We start from the raw sequence: 6,675 nt of genomic DNA on the forward strand, positions 1-6,675 counted from the left end.
CTCAGTGTTTATTCATATCTGGGTGTATGATTGTGCATGTGTTTGAGAAAGAAGTGAGCGAGAGGGCATTTTGACACCAAGCTAAATTTCTATGCATTGTTCACATATAAAGAAAGGGAAAATCCATATTGATTAAAAAGCAGTGAGCTGAGCTGCTGATCATTAGGGTGCATCAGAGGTGTCAGTTTCTGCAGCAGTGATCTGTGTATGTAGCTAGAACTATGCCTTTTACCAAAACCCATTTGGTGGTTCCATTCAAATTATGTGAACCCGTGGGTTCCATGAGCCCATTCAAAGCCAAGTTGGATACGGTCTTAAGCAGTCTGGTTGAGTGGGAAGTGTTCCTGCCCATGGCAGAAGGGGTTGGTTTTTAAGGTCCATTCCAGCCCCTTACCATTCTATGAGTCTATGACAATTACTGAATTTCTGTTAAAATAGAGCAGCAGTCCATGTGAAGCCTCCGTGGGTACATCCGGTGTATTTATTGGCATGCTAACAAAACTGTAATAATTCTGTAGGATATTACAAATCAATAACAATCTCTTCCTCCCCTGTGGTAGCAGTGTCATAGTTTTTTTCTACAAAGGACAATAAATCCATGTGCAGCCTGATGTTCATCCTTGTAAAAGAGGCCAGACTGGACAATAGCTGTCATGTCTGGAGAATGAAGCCGCAAAGGATCTGCTGTGTCTCTTCTAATCATAAATATTCCTTGAGCTGCAAAGACACACTCTTTTACTATTTCTAAAATTTAATTCTGGTAAACTTGAAAATAATTTTTGACTGAAAATACCTTTCATGGATCTATAAAGGTGAAGAGTGTGTGGCTGTGTTTAGTTCCTACTCTCTTCAAATTAAGAATTTTAGAAGAAAAATACCCAGTATATTATTCTGCCTTAAATACAAGCCCTGATTCTTATTTGTACTAGGGTTTGATGTAAAGCAGATTTATATTGTTTTAACTGAGATGTAAATGAAGCTCATCCCAGAATGCCATGTTACAGCTCTTTGAGATGGGATAGAATAGAAGTACTAGAATGCACGAAGAGTGCAACTAATGGGTTGGGGTTTTTTCCTGAACTTCTGGCAAGTAGAATTTCATATAATTAATTCACTGCTATGGTGCAAGTAGATAATGAGGCTGCATGGGGGAGTTTTCTGTGCCAATGATAAGCAATAGTAACATTGAGGTAGCTTGCCTTTTTGTTGAAGAGTAATACACTTTAGGAACATTTTACTTTTTGATTTTTTCAGTATGAAAATAGAAGACTGGTTTGGGTTATCTTTGTTTTCCACTTACAAAATAAACCAGTTGTAAGGAAAAAGTAACTCTGTAAATACTCTTCAGTGTGACACTGAAAATACGTCCATCCCGTTTCAAAATGGACCACAGTCAAGTGAAAAAGTATTGTTGGATGTGATTTCCTAATGCTGGTTTTCCAGGATCAAAACAGCGTACAAAAATGAATTGCATATCCTCCATTTTTTCTGTTTTCAGCACTTTGTATGCTTCAGTCTGTAGACAAAGCAGTACAGGTTCCCAACCAGCATGCCACATGGAGTCATCATGTTTAGGTAACAGCTTTTCAGGAATGCAGCTGGGGCAGAGCAGGAATCTGCTTAGGAACTTTGTTACAAGCTGTGATTTGACATCAGTTCCTCTTTGGTATGTCTTGGTACTGAAGTACAATCAGTGACTTTTTAAGAATGACTGGAATTGGTAATAGAGATTGGTATATATACGATTATAATTACAGTATGTGAGGATATGTTTACTGACAGCTTTGGCATCTTTGGCAATGGAAAATAAGCTTCCCTGCTTTAGGCATGTAAGTTAAAAGCATTAGTTATATGTGCATTGATTAGCAGAACTGGGACTTTAGAGTTTAACCCCTGTTTCTGTAGAATGTAAAGCCCACAGCATGACTTTTGAACACCATCATTGTGCTTCAAAAATGTCCTCCAAATGTACAAACTGAAACAGTTTGTGCTCTGGACACAGCCATAAAATAAGTAGTGATGCATCTTGGATTTTGTAAAATACAATCTCTAACAACTTTGTAAAAGGTGAATTAGTGTTTGGGACTGCCTGGGCACTGCAGAGAAGCTGTGAAACTGATCTGAGGAGTGCCCAATGTAGTATGTGGGGACCCATATGATGTGTTTTTCAACTGGTAAGTGAATATTATAATAACATATGTAAACGTCACATTCAAATGAGAATTTCTGTAAAATGAACATTTGAGAGTATTTGAAAAGGTTACTGGTAGATTCCCTAAGCAGAAGTTTATTCATCTGTCTTAGAAATGATGAAATCAAACCCTATGAGGAAAAAGGGGAATAAATCTTATTGTAACATGAGCACCAGTTTATATTAAATCTCTCATGAATATAAAAATAATTCAGCAAGGTGGCAGTGATGATGCTTACTGCTGCCACTTAGTGGAGCTGTGCCTTCCTCCCCTAAACTAGAAAAAAGATTAATAAGACTTTTTTTGGTTGTTGTTGCAGCTGGTAAGAAACATTCATTTATACAGAAGTATTTTTCTGTAAACAGTTTTCAGTGGTGCTGGGTACACAGAGTTCTTGTCTAAGTGCTTTTTACATGATGACAACAGGCATTTGAGTACAGGAGCAAAACCCCTCAGGTGAGGAACGTGTACTCTTCCTGTTGCCTCATAGATAAAACCACCACATCAAGAAATAAGTAGCTTCAGTGCAGAATAACTAACTTCAGAATGGAACCCCAGCAGCCTCCAAAAATTTGAGCCACAGAAGATCATGGTTCTCTACCAATATAGAAGTTGAAAGGAAGAATTTAGCAATTCAGAATGAAAAACTATCTTTAAGTTATATGTGCTGAGCTACAGATGGTAAGATTTCATATTTATGTAACAAATGGACTGTGATGATGATGATGATAGTGATGATAATTTCAGGTACTTTCTCTATCATGTAAGAGCTGCATGAATACATTTGTATTGGGAAGAGAAACATCCTGTAATGATCAAGCTAGAGTCAGATTGATATAACTGAACAAAGCTTATGTCCCTATGCAACACTTTTGATCCACCTCTTCAGGGCAGAATAGAAATCACTCTCTTACTCCAGTGCATGCAGACATAAATTTAAAGGGACATTGTTTTTAACAGAATACCTGTGGTGGTGTCTTTCAATCCACCTCCTGCTTCTTAGCTTGCAGGCCAAACAGCTCATGAGAATCAATTCCTTGGATGCTACTTCCAGAAATATATATATATATATTTAAATGTACAACAGCTAATGTTTCTTGTACCAGCAGAAATTAATGTTTGCTATGCCATCTGAGTGCAATTGAACATACAGCTAATAATATTTAAGTGATTGAAGCCAAATATCCAAACAGCAGAGAAAAAGTATATACTTTTTCAGGTAACACATGAGAGCAGGTAACACATGAGAGAAACCAGCTTAGATATGTCTGTTAGCTTATCTCTAGATAAGCATTTTTCATATCTACATGTATTTCTTCCTGTGTAGGTAACGCAGATAAGCTTATGCTGCAGTATTTAAGACTGAGATCAGTGCTGTTTTAGTGCACAGGTGAAACTACAGTGAGCCATGCAGCTTATATTTATCCTTTCTAGAGGGACAACTGAAATTAATACAGCATGTATCAGCTCCACAATATTCTGGTACTACTAGGGAAAGCATCGTCTCTTCTATGGCTAGTGCACAGCCAAGTGGGAAAAGATGCCAGACAGCCAACACAGCTTCACCAAGGGCAGGTCCTGTCAGACCAACTCAGTGGCCTTCTATGATGTGGTGATTCCATCAGTGGAGAAGGGAGGAGCTACAGAAGTCTTTTCTCTGGATTTCTATAATGCCTTTAACATGGTGCCCCACAACATCCTTCTCTCCAAACTGGAGAGAGATGGATTTGATAGGTAGACTATTAGGTGGATAAGGAATTGGTTGGACAGTCACATCCAGAGGGTGGTGGTCAGTGACTCAGAGTCCCAAAGGACATTGTGATCTGTGACAAGTGATGTCACTCAGGGATCCATATTGGAACATGTGCTATTTCATGTCATTGTTAATGACACAGACAAAGGGATAGAGTGCACTCTCAGCAAATTTACAGATGACACCAAGCTGAGTGGTACAGTTGCCACACCTGAGGGATGGGATGCCATCCAGAGGGACCTGGGCAGGCTCAGCAAGTGGCTGCATGGGAACCCTGTGGGGTTCAACCCATGGCAAGGTGCTGCACCTGGGTTGGGACAACCCCCAGTACTGACACAGGCTGGAGGGTGAACAGATGGAGACCAGCCCTGGGGAGAAGGACCTGGGGGTGCTGGTGTTTGAGAGGCTGGACATGACCCAGCCATGGGCACTCCCAGCCCAGAGAGACAAACGTGTCCTGGGCTGCATCCAGAGCAGCCGGGCCAGGGAGGGGATTCTGCCCCTCTGCTCTGCTCTGCTGAGACCCCACCTGCATCAGCTCTGGGGTCCCCAAGATGGACCTGCTGGAGTGAGCCCAGAGGAGGCCACAAAGCTGCTCAGAGGGCTAGAGCACTTCTCCTTTAAAGACAGGCTGAGAGAGTGGGGCTGCTCAGTCTGGAGAAGACCTTAGAGCAGCACTCCAGTATTTGAAGGGGGCTACAGGAGAGATGGGGGAAAAACAGTTCAGCAGGGTCTGTTGTAATAGGACAAGGGCTAATGGCTTTAAACTGAATGGGGGTCATTTTAGATTAAATATAAGGAAGAAGTTTTATACAGTGAGGGTGATAAAACCCTGGCCTGTGTTGCCCAGAGAGGTAGTAGATATCCTGTCCCTGGAAACATTCACGGTCAGGTTGGACAGGTTGGTCAACTGATCCAGTTGAAAATGTCCCTGCTCATTGCAGGATAATAAGACTATTTGTATTCTGTGGATAACTCTTTTTAAGAATGCAACAAATCTATCTTCCTAAGCACAACAGAAACAATTGCTAGATTTTTAAAGGCATTTAAGAATCTAGAAGTTATTTTAAAATAGTGCCAGGGAACCTTAAATATCCCAAAGTATTCTGAGGAAGATATGTTCATATTTCAGAATTAGGAATTACTCTGATTTTCATAAACTTTTAGCAGGGTCCCCCCAGAAAAATGTGATTGTGAAAGTAAGTAAAGAAGTAGAAAATGTCACAATAATTAAGTATCTGAAACCTTCATTTAGGATTAATATACTTTCAAGATCCAATGTTTTTTTTTTTAGGTAAAAGTAAATGCCACTGATATCTACTTTCAGATGTAGCAATTTAATGTTCAGCAGGAATATCCTGCCTCTGCTACAACTTTCACAGCTTTTTGAGTGGAAAGTGCATTGATACCAAAAGCCCTTAACCCTCTCTTACTTGACATACTGGTTCTGGAATTTATTCCTAAACTATAGATGATTAGCAGGATGCACCTCCTCTCCTACGAGGAAAGGCTAAGAGAATTGGGATTGTTCAAGCTGAAAAAGAAAAGGCTCCAGGGTGACATAATTGCAACCTTCCAGTACCTGGAGGGACCCCACAAGAATGATGAAGAGGGAGTTTTCACAAGGGCATGTAGTGACAGTGACAAGACAAGGGAGATTAGTTTTAAACTGAAAAGGATGTTTACATAGGATATTATGAAGAAATTCTTTACTCTCAGGGTGGTGAGACACTGGAACAGGTTGCCCAGAGGTGTGGATGCCCTATCCCTGGCAGTATTCAATGCCAGGCTGGATGGAGCTCTGAGCAACCTGGCCTAGTGGGAGGTGTCCCTGCCCATGGCAGGTGGCTTGGAATTTGGTGATCTTTAAGGTCCCTTCCAATCCAAACCATTCTATGATTCTAGTTTTTTTCTGCAAATCAGATTTGGCAATAAGTAAGTGAGGGAATTCCAGCACAATGCCTTGTCAGCATTTGTATTCCCATCCCAGATCAATGACCCAGGTTTGGACTGAATCCTTTCCTGTATGTTGGCCTATTTCCTCAATAGTCTTTTCTCCTGCATGCTCTGGATGTTGACATGCCCTTAAAAGGGACAAATGCCACAGAAGTGCCTTGATAAATGACAGCCACGCAGAACAGGTCTCTTTAACACGTACATTAAGTAATCAAGAGAGTGAAGGGGTTGAGAAGTCAGCACATGCTTTTCTCAAGCCTTTTTCAGTTTGGCTCATGCCAAATCCATGAGGCAATTTCCAGCCTGCACAAACCAATGACTAAGAGGCAATTCCTGCACACCTCACAGAGACACATGGAGGAGAGGTGCTACACACACCCCGGCTGTGGGAAAGGCTTAATTGAGGCTTGTGCTCTGACACCACAGGGACCGAGGCTTCATCAGGTGGGCCCAGGTGCATTTGGCCCATGCAGAGCTGCTGTTGCCCCTTTTCTCCTCACCCTCTGTCCACCCTGCTTCCCAGTGTCCTGAGCCTGGATGCCCCACACAGCCAATGCCCTCCACCTCCTCCCAGGCTTCACACTCCCTCCCTGCTGCCCCTTGGGGCATACCTGAGTGCCCATAGAGCGAGGGCCTGGGCTGGGGGGTCACAGAATCACAGAATCCTTGGGGTTGGAAGGAACATCTGGAGATCACCAAGGCAGGGTCAGCTACAGCATGTTACACAGGAAGGCATCCAGGTTGGTTTTGGGTGTCTCCAGAGAAAGGGAGTCC

This window comes from Parus major, chromosome 2, assembly GCF_001522545.3.
Source record: "Parus major isolate Abel chromosome 2, Parus_major1.1, whole genome shotgun sequence".
Lineage (NCBI taxonomy): Eukaryota > Metazoa > Chordata > Aves > Passeriformes > Paridae > Parus > Parus major.